The sequence below is a fragment of the Calonectris borealis genome, chromosome 5 (genome assembly GCF_964195595.1).
Source record: "Calonectris borealis chromosome 5, bCalBor7.hap1.2, whole genome shotgun sequence".
In the NCBI taxonomy this organism is placed as follows: domain Eukaryota; kingdom Metazoa; phylum Chordata; class Aves; order Procellariiformes; family Procellariidae; genus Calonectris; species Calonectris borealis.
Window position 1 is genome coordinate 3,816,290 of NC_134316.1, and position 12,650 is coordinate 3,828,939.

The following is a 12,650-nucleotide window of genomic DNA, read 5'->3' on the forward strand; positions in this document are numbered from 1 at the left end:
ACCCTCTCATTAAACACGGCTTTGAGGTCAACCCTCCTGGTGGGCTTATTCGAACATGGGCCAGGGGCTCTTGTGGCTTCTTGGGATGAGACCCTGTGGAGAAGATGTCCTCCATGGAGAAGACCACGGAGCGGGTCTGCAGGCGTATGCAAGCCAGAGGACTAAACCCCCCTCCAGCGCCGCGGGGCCGGGGAGCGCCGGCTCTGGGGTGGAGCGGCTGCCGGGACAGGCGAGGTGCAGCCGGCAGGAGGGCAGGGACAGGCAGAGCCGGCTGAGCCGCTTCCCACGCCTGCACGCAGAACACGCAGAGACGCCCTCCACGGCGGCCGTGGGCTGGAGGCAGCGGTGAGGGGCCACGGGGGTTTCTCTGCAGCTTCTTCCTCCATGTTTGCCCCACGCCAGTGGGAGCAGGGTACGGTGGCGGGGGTCTGGCTGCTGAACCCCCCTCGGTTTGAGTTTATTTGGGGATCAGCAGGATGCACCTGGGGTGCGCGATGCCTTGTTTGCACAGGTGGACCCCCCCAGCCCACCCATGCCATGGTGGTCTCCTGGAGCCCAGGCGTGCCATCTGCCTGGGCAAACTGCCCCTGCTCCACCACGACACCCCCGGGCTTGGGCAGCGCTGGGGGTATTTCCCTCCCTGCGTGTACGGGTTTCGCGTGCTGTGGCTGTGTGGGGGGCTCAGAGGATGCTAGTGCTCGGTGGGTGTTTGCAGCTCCCTTCCAGCTCTTCTGCCACCACCTTCTGCTCCTCTCTCCCTTCCTCCCTCTCCCTCCTCCTTTCTCCTCGCTCTCCTGCCCAATTTAAGGATAAAAGAGAGCCCACAGGCAGCCCTGTCCCCTGCTACCCACCCTCCCAAAGCCTTGGAGTCCTCCATCCCTCTTTTTTTGTGCAGCGCCTGGCGCGTGGTCCCTGCTCCAAAGGAGGCGAGGGGGCCCCGGGGCAAAGGGAGGTGCCACATCAGATGACATCTGCCAGGAGGATGCTGGAGGCAGTAGCATCGTGGCCCTCGGGGCTGATCCAGAGATGATGGCATGGTGTGCTCTGCTCCAGCTCTTCGGTCCCTGGCGCGGAGCTGCAGGGAAGGTGGCTGATGTCAGGGAATCACGGCTAACACTGTTCTCCCCAGCACCCCAGCCTCTCTTCCTCCACATGGACAAAATTAGCTCATTTTCTTCCAGAAGACAAAAAAAAAAAAGGCAAAGCAAACACCTCGGCCTTTGTTCGGGGGAGACAAGGGCTGCAGCCTGCTCAGATGGAATTTATTTTGTGCTCAGTAATTCAATCCATTCGGGCTCAGGATGTGGCCAGGAGAGTTGAGCCAAAAAATGCAAGTTTAAAGCAACTAAATTTTATGCTGTGTATACAGTTAAGTTTGGGTTTGGCTGAGACAAGCAGTTTCCATGGTTTTTGCAATTTCTGTTGTAGCAACGAGCTCCTTATGCAATGGAAGGGCTGGGAAGCGTGTGGTCCTCCGGCGAGCCACGGCCGGAGAGGGGTATGGGGGGAGCCGGGCCAATCCAGATAGGGGACAGGGCTCATCACAAGGTGATTAATACTGGCCCGACTGTGTGACCCTCACTGAGGACAGCACGCTTGGCATGGGTCAGTACATCTCCGTGGTCTGGCCTGGAAAGGGTTGGATGGTTTCCTCCAAGTCCATTCTCCCAACCTCCAAATGCCTCCAGTGCCATGGAGAGCTGCTCCCGGTGCCGGGATGTGGCTGCTGAGCCGCACTTTTTCTCGCCGAGGTGTCCCTCTCCCTGCCATTAACATTTTCCAATGTCACTTTAAAGCGAGGGCTGGAAAAGCTAAGCAATGCTGAGCCGTAGCCCAGCAGCTGGGCTGCAGATGTGCAGAGAAGCCCAGGCCAGCCTGCAGCATCAATGCGCGTCCCTGTCCCCTCCGGCCTCGTCTGCCCTCCGCGCACGGGGGACGCATCCTTGTACATGGCTCATCCTTAATTTGTCCCTCCGTGAGGCTGCAGAGCCGCTTTGCAGTCCAGTCTGCGATAAAAAGCATGAGATGAAAACCAGACAAACCCCCAGTGCTCTCAGAAATAACACGTACTGTTTTTCCCCTTGACCAGGGAATTATTATTTTAGCTTGCCAGCTTGCTCGGACCAGCCGTGCTCATCTTCTGGCCGTGCTTTTGGCAGCAAAAGCTTCGTGTGTTGGCTGGTGGGTGAGAGACGGCCCCTTCCCCGCAGCGGGGCGGGTGGTTCAGCACCCCACCGCCTGGAAGAGCATTGGGGCTTGGGCAAAGCAAACCTCTGTAGGGAGGTTTTCTCGTTAAACGGCATCAAGCGGCCCTTTTTGCCCGGGGATCATTCCCACGAAACCGCTGTTCTTTCAAGAAGCTGATCCCAGTGGCCCAACTGAGCCCAAGGCACAGTCAGTGCCTTGGCCGTGATCGATCCCCAACCCAGTGGTGGGCTGGATGGGATTCCCCTCCAGTTATGCCCCGTGCCTTGTTTGTTACCGTAACCAGGGCCAGTTTACAAAAAAATTATCAGCTCATCAGGCTGGCCACTTCGGTAACATGATTCTATGCCTGCCAGCAACCCGCAGGCTTGGAAGCAGCCCTCCAAACGCCTGCTTCTCTTAGGCTGTGCACTTCTGACTGCAGAACAGTGCGTTGCCCTGCTCAAGTCCATCATCCCGTCCTGTTCCACTGCCAAAGGCTCGTGAGAGCCGTTCAGCGATGGATACTTCATCTTACATGTCCAGCTCAAGGGCTTCCTGACGGGGCTTCTGTGAATTTAGCAACCCAGTGGATTTCTATCCCATGAACTTCTCTAGTATCTTCTTGAACCTATGTAACCAGCATCCTGTGGCGGGGAGGTCAGCAAATTAAATACGTGCTGTTTGGGGACCCACCTTCTTTTGGGTGCTGTGAACAGGGCTCCTGCCGGCATCCTTTAATGCCTGCCTGATCCTGTGTTGGCAGAGACTGGGCAAGGCCCTCCGAGATTTCACAGCCTGCTGTTGCCTTATCTTGCAGCCTCAAGGCACCTTGGGCAAACAGAGGGCTCCTTCGGAAATGTCCATCCTTGCCCTGCTCTCCTTGCCTTCCCCGCACTGTGCTACCCTGCCCTGCCTGTCCACGAGCTTCTCTTCTTAGTATAACCCCAGCTTTGGGTCCCATCTGCTCCCACGCTGCTCCATGTCTATCCCGACGCCTGGTGCTTGCCAGGGTGGTAGCTCCTCCAGGGAACAGGAGATCTGCAGCTTTGCTTGGCCTCAGAAGACCCGCACTGTGTATCAAAAGCGCCTGGCGTCACTTTGGAGGCTGCTGTCGGCCATATGTCATGAAACGATAGTAGGAATGCTGGTGCGTTGTTTCAGCCTCTGGCAAAACCTCTCCTGCCTCATCCCCTCCCTGCTTTTCCACCTCGGAGGGCTGCCCCTCATTACCGGCTTGCTGAGCCCCTTTGCTGTTCCCTGACCACTGCTGGTCCCCACACCCTGACCTCAAGAACCTTTTGCATCCCCCTTTCTGCCTGGAGATTGGAGGTGGAGGGAATTGTGCCCTGGGACTAATCTGTGTGCCCAACCCACGCCTGCCTCCTCCTCTTCCTCCCCCATCGCTTCCAGCAGTGTTTGAGATGAACGGCTTCTTCAGAGATGCTTGGGTGTCCTGGTCCTGCAAGACGTCGGTGCGTGCCTGGAAGACCTGCATCCATCCAGCCTTGCCTCAAGGGTGCTGGTGTCTTACCAGTGAGGTGTATGACACCGTGGAGGTGACACACAAGGTGTGTGGAGACCTGCTCGAGACCACCACCGTGTTTGGGACAGCATCTCCATGCACGTGCGTCTATGCCTGTGGCAGGGCCATATACAGGAGGATGGCTTGTAGACCCACAGAGCTGCTGAGTAACAGATTTCCACAGGCTGGCCCGTAAACTGTTAACACATTAATTAAAAGAAGAAAAAGGAGTTGGTTCCATTAAGCTCACCATCTGTTTTAATTATCCACGAAAGCTCACAGAAAGCTTTGTACACACTATAATTGCATAATTAAAATGAACTGTTGGGAGATAGATGGCACAGAGATGACTGGGGAGAGAAAAGAAGTCCTTGCTCCTACTTTGCTGTCGCTCAGGAGCATCGTAATTAAGAGGAAACAGCAAAGCATCTCCTTTTGGGGCTGAGCTTAGCATTGCACAGCCCCTGTTGACTTCTGATAGCTTTCTGAGGTTGTTTGTGTAGTCTCCAGTCTAAGCAGAAGCAACAGCATCGTTAAACCCCACGTGTTGGTCCGAGATGGGCGATTGTTTCTGCGCATTGCGAGCAAACACTGCAAATCCCGACTTTCCAGCCCAAATCACCACCTGGATGCATCTCACTCCGTTGCAGATCCAACCCACTGCGTTGCAGCTCCTCTCCTGCCTTGCGCCCGTGGGTGGGGGGAGCCCAGCAGAGCCAAGGGAGTTTGTTTGGCAGCTCCCAAAACCTGGTCGCCGGTTCATTCAAAGGGAGCATGTCCAAAGCCTGGCTGGTTGCTCCTGGGCATGGAGCAGGCTGACTTGTTCTCATGGCAGAGGTTTTAAAATCAAAATAGTCTTAAAAAGAAAAAAAAAAAGCATCCTGTGAATAGCAGTGGAAATTCTTCACGTTTTCTGGGTTTTTTTTTTTTTTGTTTGTGGGTTGTTGGGGTTTTTTTTTATGCTTGTGGTATTGAACTGATATTCTCATGTCTTCTTATAACTTGTTTTTCCCAGATCCCTGCAAACCTAATCTCTGGATTAATACTTTTTTTGCCATTAAACTTCTGATCTGCACTGAGAAAACATGATGAAGTCATTGCAAGTCCTGAAAAACTGGAAAAAGTCCCTCTTGTTCAAAGCCCTCCCGGGGCAAGTCTCTGACAACGAGGAGGTCCAAAACACAAGTGTTTGCGGACAAAATATGACTCTTGCAATCTGCCCGCACTCGATCAGGCTATTAACGAGTTCATGACAAGCAGCGCGCTGGAATGTAATTAGAGAAGAACTCCGTAGCCAGCCAGGACCTGACAACATTTTAAATGTCAGCTCAGAAACACATGAATTGCTTGGAAGGGTCTTCTGGAGCCAAGGTAAACTTTGGGGAATTGGGGTAATCTGCCAGCACGCCTTCGGAGCAGCGAGGTCCTGGTACCGGACGGTCGGCTCGCTGTGGTGACTCCTCCTTGGCACGGCTGTGATGGATGATTTCTGCCACATCCTATCTCCCATGGGCTAGTATTTTGCTATAAAGCAATTTTCCTGGCAGAAAACGATGGTTTCATCAAGACCGAGGTGTTTTTGCAGGAACATGGCTGACCCTCCTCGCAAGGGCACATTTTGACTTTTCCTTTAGAGACAAACTTTCCTCTCCATGACAAGATGGGTTATTTTTTTTAATCAGAGCTGGAATAAAAGATCGTGTTCCATCCGAACGTCCAGTTCCTCTTTGGAAATTTGTTTCCTGGGAAATTTCAAAATGTTTTTGAAACAAGTTTGCAAACGTGGAGCACGCTCCTAGCAAGCCTGGCAGGCAGCAGCTCCGAACAACCCAGAGCATTCAAGGGATGGAGAAAACCCCTCCACCTGCAATGGCTCATCCATGCAAATGATGCTGAATTAAACAGGTTCCTACTAGAGGTCGACCCAAGCAAACCCTCTTTTGCAAGTGATGCTTTTCCACATGTTTTTTCTTCTCCTGGAGTTCTCTTCCAGACAAAAAGCTGGTCTGGTTCCTCAGCTCTGCAAATAACTTTGGGGAAGGGAATGGGAGGGTTGGGAAGCCCATGGTTTGGGGTCCTGAGCCTGGATTTCGGTGGGGCAGGTGGCTGAAGGGGCTGGGTGGATGTGGGTGACCCAAGCGCAGATTTGAAGACCCAGCTGGGATTTACACGAGCTTTGTGAGCCAGCCCCAAAGCTGCTGCCTGCGGACACCCATTTCTGTTCCCACTTTCCCAGCTTGGGATGGGAGTCTGGGATTTAACGCCTGGAGTCAGAAATAAAGTCTAAGCAGGTGCCAATGCCAGCCGGCACGACTAATCCAGCCCAGCTGAGCTTCTTGAAGGCAAGAGCATCCTTTAATGTCCCCACCAGGGAACACACAGGAGAACCAAAGATGGCAGCTTGCAACCCCAATCATGCCAAAGGGAGTATTTTTGCACTGACTGCACCATTGGGCCATGCCGCTCATCGCCATGGGATGCTGCTGGGACCGAGAAAACAGGCAGGCTCAGAAAGCACACGGATGCTACACTTGTGTGTGCCCATCGCCCCGTTCCCAGCCCCGGGAGGCTGCGATGGCTTGGGGCAGCCCAGGTGGGTGCAGGGGCTTCACCTTCTCCCTCTTGCATCGCCCAAGGTCTGGCTGCCTCTCGGCATTTTATGAACATAAAGCATTTTGCCCGTGGATTTCAGCTGAACAACACATCCTGCATTTTGCCATTGGGCTCTGAGGCAGCTTGGCTGGCTCCCGGGAGACAGTTCGTTAGGGGAGACCATCTCGAGATCATTTCTTGCTGGAGCAAGAACACTGGTTCATCGGTGCAGAACAGCACCCAACCCTGCCGAGGCTTTCCTTTATTTCTCGTCATTAAAGAGACTTAGAGAGCTCTACAGGCATTTTTAACTCCTTCAAATAATAGCATCGATACCTGGCGGGAGATGCAGGGATTTATGTCTTCACAGGGTCATGCAAAACATCACGAATTAAAGGAATGAAGTGGGGTCATAACAGAGCACGGTGGCAACCAGGGAGTCAGAGATGCCCAGTCCTGGGTGCAGCAACACACACTTCAGGATGGGGTCCCGAAGCATCCAGAGGGCAGAAAAGCACCTAATTGGCATTTTCTTGGAAATCCCACAAGTGCATCCCTGTCTACCATGTCTGGACCTTCGGATGGATTGTGTGAGCAGCGACCCTATTAGATGCCAACTTTGGGGCTCCAGGGAAGTGCTTGGAAGGGAGTCAAAGACGACAGCCATGCCAAGCACTGGGCTCCGGTGAGGGATGCTCAGTGGAGCATCCAGAATGATGGATGCTGTAGCTGAACCCCCAAACCAGCAGTTAAACCCCCAAACAGAAGCTTCCAGATGACCCAATGGGCCGATCCTGCAGTCACCCCTGAATCCCAGTGGTCTTCACAGGCTGGGTTTCCTTGCCCACGTGTCCCTCGGAAAACTCCCAACCTGAGATTGGGAAGCAAATCTCATGGGTGGCTTAGTTCAGATGTATTTTGGCACAGGCCCAATACTATGGAAAATTTGAGTGCAGGTTTCATCTTCTCTCCTTTCTCCTCTTAAGCATATTTTAAAATTAATTGAGCTAAGTGTTGGAGTGAAATAATTGCTCCGCCTTGAAAAAAAAAAAAATCCAGACAAATTTTTCTTCAGAACGTGCAGAAATAGGACTTTTTACCTAGTCCAAAACTTTCTTTGAGACATTTTGAGTGTGCAATTTGCCAAACCATGGCTCGGTTTTGTCGGCCGTTGTAATGGGAAATCTGCTTGCTATCGCCACGTGCTGGGTCTCTCCCATCACCGATGCGCTCCGTGGTGGCTTTCCCTGGAGAGCAAAACGTGGCAATTCACCCCGAATCAACTGCTCACAGGTCAAAATAGTGAAGCATCTTCTGGGAAACATCTCCTCCTTCTGGAGAAGGTCTTATTGGGAAGGTTCATCAGCAGTCACCAAAATGCTATTGCTTCCCTGGGCAGCATATTTATTTTTAATGTAATTAAGATCCCTTGGGGTCCTTCAGCCGTGCCTACCCAGCAGGCAGGTGGCCTCCCAAGGGACGTGTGTCTGGGAGCCCTGCATGGGCAGAGCGGCCAAACTGCCAGCGCTTTGTGCAGAGCAGGTGAATGGGCTCTCTGCAATTAATAAAAACATGAATATAAATTGCAACCATCTCCACAGCCAAGTAAAGGAGACAATAATGCAGAAAGAGGAATAAAAACAGACTAGCGCTCTGAGGGCTGATGAGGCACTCAGGATTTCAGTGGCTCTTGCAGAGTTTATTAATTGGGGTGATGTTTTTCTATTATGTGAATGAGCAAGAGGCTCTCTAGAAGACAAAGTAACAGGGCAGATAGGGATGCTTTTGGTGTAGGGGCCAAAGCAGAAAACCAGGAGGGTGCTGGCATAGGGGGTCCAGGCCAAGCGTGCTTTAGAGTTCTTAAAAAAATTAGATTTTTGAGAGCTTTTTATTTCACTATTTTTAACAAAAGCTCTGCAAAATGCCTTGTCTGGACCCACCCAGAACTGCTCGTGGGACCAGCGCCGAGTTTATGCTTCTGGTGTCAGGCTCGCTGTCCCTTTTGTGCAGCAATTTTTCTTCCCACTGAGGTCAGCCACTGAACAGAAAGCGCTGGTTGTTTGGAAGCAGAAAGCTTTGTGTGGAAAAACATCCAAACGAAACGTTTCGACACTGGGAAACCTTCCCTCCCACCCTGGTTCTCCGCATGGAGCAGCTCTGCTGCTCCCGGCCCCGTCCCATTACAAACCCCCAGCTCATCCCTGTCCCCTTGCTCTGCTTGGGACACGAGGCACCTTCCCGCTGCGCATCCCTCTCGCCGAGCGTTCGTCATGCCCCAGCCTTGCCAGCCAGAGCTTTAGTGATGAGCATGGACATGGTGTGCCTCCCATCACGGAGATATTGTGTGCTCGGTCACGATTCAGCTCGCCGGGGTTTTTTTTTTTTGGAAGTGAAGGCGACACCTTGATTTTCCTCCCCAAGCTGAAAGCAGATGTCTGCCACGCTTGGTAGGTGTTACAGAGGAAAACAAAGCCATCAGGCTGGAATTGCGACGGCTTAGGTAACGCTGCACAGAAATTGTCCGTCCCCGTGGAATAATAAAGGGCAAACAATTCCCAGCCCATCTGTTCGCTGGGTGGAGATAAGATGGGTGGTGAGGAGCACAGGCTGCCGGTGGGCTCACTGTGATGCTGGGGGCACGGCTCTGCTTGGGCTCCGCGGGGGCTGGGGACACCCCGACAGGCAGCGTGCTGGTGGCTGTGTGCTCCTCGCCCTTCGCTTGGCCACGGGACGCAGCCTGCAGAGCCCCCCTGCGGGCACCTCCTTGGTCTGGAGCCCGTTGCAGATGCAGGGGGAGCTGGTTTCCCACCTCCGCATTGCTTTGAAGTTGTTCTCCCTGGGTTGCATTTGTAGGTCACTGCCCAGTCTGGTGCAATCCTCCTGAACTGGTCTTGCTCCTTTCTCTGCTGGGAACAGTTGATTGCAGGATTTCTCCTGGTGGAGCTGGGTGTAGATGTTAAGTTGCCATTAAAGACCTCCTGGCTTCCTTCTCTCCAAATGCCAGTGAGCCAAGGGCAGGACAAAGCTCCAGTGCATTGGCATGCACTAATCAACCCCTTGTCCTCCCTCGATGCTCCCAAACCCAGGGAGGCTTTTCTGCCCCACACTTGGGCACTGCTGCGTCACTTGCCTCCTTCTCCTTGTCCATGTCATCCACAAGAAAGCAAAGGGAAGAGATGTCTCCTGGATGCATTATCACCCTGCAGTGACTTGGACATTGCAGGGCCACCGGCAGCCAGTGGCCGAGATGGCTCGGCTGGGATGCGCGGGGCAGCCGCCCATGGGAGCGAGCACGCCGGCAGCTCTGAGGCCAGCGCAGACCCCACCGCCAGCCAGAGGAGAAGCTGAAACATGAAAATTGGAGGCTGCCCCTCCACCTCTTGCCGTGTCCCCGTCAGCCAGGGCTGCTGGTGCAATCCCAGGCAATGCGGGTTGTGACCGGCGGGCTCCTGGCAGCACCGGGGCTCTCCGGCTTGGAAGCGGCTCTGGAGCAGCAGAGAAGAACACAGCATTAACGATGCTTTCCATGGAAATGGCAGCTTCGATCCCAAAGAGCAGCTCCAGCCTCCAGCACGTGCTTCTCGGGCCTCATGCTGCTTGGCATTTTGTAGTCTTTTCTACTTTGTTTTTTCCTTTTCAGTACTGCCTTTATCAGCCCATTTCAGCGTTGCAGCTTTCCCAAGCTGAAGTCTCCAGTGCTGCCTCTGCTCCCCGTCACAGCTGGAGCCGCTGACCCTCTGTGAGCAGGATGGGTCCCCCCGTGCCACACGCCTTTGCCCCATCACAAGCGAGAGCTGTCCCGCCGAGGCTGCCGGGGTGCTCAGGAGTCTCTGCTGATCTCCTGGAAATATGCAAACCGGGGAGCTCGCCCTTCCCAAAGTCTTCCATCTCTACCCCGTGGCATGTGCCACTTCTCGTAGTACATGCCGTATAGTACGTCTCTTCTGCAAAATACATGCCAGGATCTCACAGGGCAACCTCAAAACCAGACAGAAAAATTTAGAGAAAAACTACCTTGGAATGATCTCCTTGATTGCATTTCCATCATCCTCCCAGACCAGCTGCAACCCCAAGGAGAAGAGATGTAATAAACCATTTAAAAAGTTATATTTCAAGTTAACTAACCTTTCTGATGCTCCAGAACAGCCTGTGCTGGGCTGAGCTGGAGTCTTGGAAGAAAAGTGAAGGGTTGTTCTTGCTTGGTCTGAACCAGTCTGTTGAGTCATCCTCTTAGTTAATACCTGGCATCGGCACAGCACACAGTCCTGCTGGCGGGGAAAAACTCACTCAGGGAAAGTTCAAGCCGTTCGTGCTCCTCCGAACGGGGGGAGCAGACAAAGACTTCTTGTTTCGCAGGCGGGGGAGTGAGGAAGAGGCAGGCGAGGAAGGGGCGAGGGATGGTGGGACGGGACTGTTGGCCCCGGGCTGGAGAAGAGGCGGATTCGGGATGCCTGCCCGCGCTGTGCTGCTCGCTCAGCCCCAGCCAGCTGGGACGCATTTTTGCAATGCTTGGGCTGTGTCAGGAAGAGGCATTCCCCATGCCAGAGGGGTGAGTGCCTCGCTGGGGCAAGAGGAGACAAAGCGCAGGTCTCGGTGGGATGGGAAGAGCAGGGTTTTGGGAGGGACGTCGGGTCCCTGGAGAAGAGCCCATCGCGTGGTGCTGTAAGCGGGGAGAAGCTGGGATGGGAAGAGGGTGCCCGATGCATCGGAGATGGGTGGGCTTTCCTGGGCAGAATACACAAAGCGTTTCCCCTGGGAAAATACTGCAGGAACCCTGTCTGCGAGGCTGCCACGTCCCCTTCCACCTGCCCCCAGCCGCCCCATCCCCTGCAAGAAGAGGTGGTGGGAGAGCAGCAGCCGTTGCAGGACCCGTGTCCACGGTCACGCAGCACGCACACCCACGCAGCCCCAAGCTCAGGCACCGCAGGAGGTCTCAGCAGGTCAGGGCTGTGACGAGACATGTGGCGTGGCATCGGGCAGGCCAGCCTCCTCCTCCCCACCTCCACTCCTGTCATCAAAGGGTGGCAGGTAGGTAAACACCTCCTGCTCTGCTGGCTGACTTCTAGGGCTCTATTAGGAAGGCAAAACTGGTTTAATTAGGGATGCCTTCAAGCTGGCCATCAAGCAAGATGCTGGTGGGTCTCCAGGGAAGATTTATTAGCTCGTACTATGGAGCATCACAGAAACTATTAGCCGAATGTGATCTAATAAGCAAATAAATAATCTGCAAATCAACTGCAGCACTGACAAGTTCCTGCATTTACCCACTGCCCTGGAACTGCTCAGGGCAGTGAGGTTGGGTAATTTCTCTTGCCTCAAATTCAAACCAGTGTTGCTATATGAGGAGCAAATCTGCAAAAGCCGTGGGAGGAAGGGGAACGGCTCTGTGAGCAGAGCTTCATACCGGCGGTTCTCCTGGTCACCCCGTGCTGCTGCCCCTCGGCCCCTTGTGCTCCTGGATGAGGGTCCACGTAGATGAACAGCTCCGACTTCTTGTCCTCTGCTCCAGCCCATCCCCTTCAGCACAACTGCGCCCCGTGGGATGAACACAGCAAACCATGGCTGGGCAGGGGCTAATATAAATGAGTCCATAAAGTCATGCCACTGCATCCTATTTTGTCTTTATATCTATATTGTCCTTCTCCTCTCAATGTAGCTGATCACCTCAGCCAAAGTCTGCAACGACTTCTAGACCAGGTTGGAGACAGAGTGAATCATAAAAGTCATTCTGCATTGGCTTGCTCCTTGCATATTACTAACCTTAAATCTTTCCTCAGCTTTAAGCAAGGTTTCCACATTTAAAAGGGGTGTTCTTTTTTAATCCCAGTATGCTTCCCAAGTAAGCCTTCCCCAGTTGCCTCTGCTGGGAAATGAGGCTGTCGTGTAGCTGTGAGTGTGCACCCAAATTGTGTTCACAACAGACTTTGGATTTAACAGCTGATAGAAAAAAGAAACAACAAAGCGAAAAATGTTCTCTTGGAAAATGGAAAGTCAAGTCCAAGGCAATCCAGAGAGTGAACGACGTGGTGGGAAGAGCAGATGACCATGAAGCCATCAGGGCTGCGCAGGGACAGCAGGACGGCTTCCACTCCTCTGCGGAAAGTGTCTGCCTGGTGCATCTTGGCATGTCGGCCTGGGGAGGGCCGTCAATAACAGGGATTTCCCCTGCGTGGAGATTAATTACAGCCTGAGCAGCCAGCCCTGCATTTTGGAATGGGCACTGCCTTGGCGGGGAGGTTGTTATCCCTGAGGCAGGAGGGCTGTGCTGGGAGGACACGCTGTGATGTGCTGGGACCACCGGGTTTGGCTTCCAGCCTTGGGGCTGCCTGGGGCGATGCTGGACACTGGC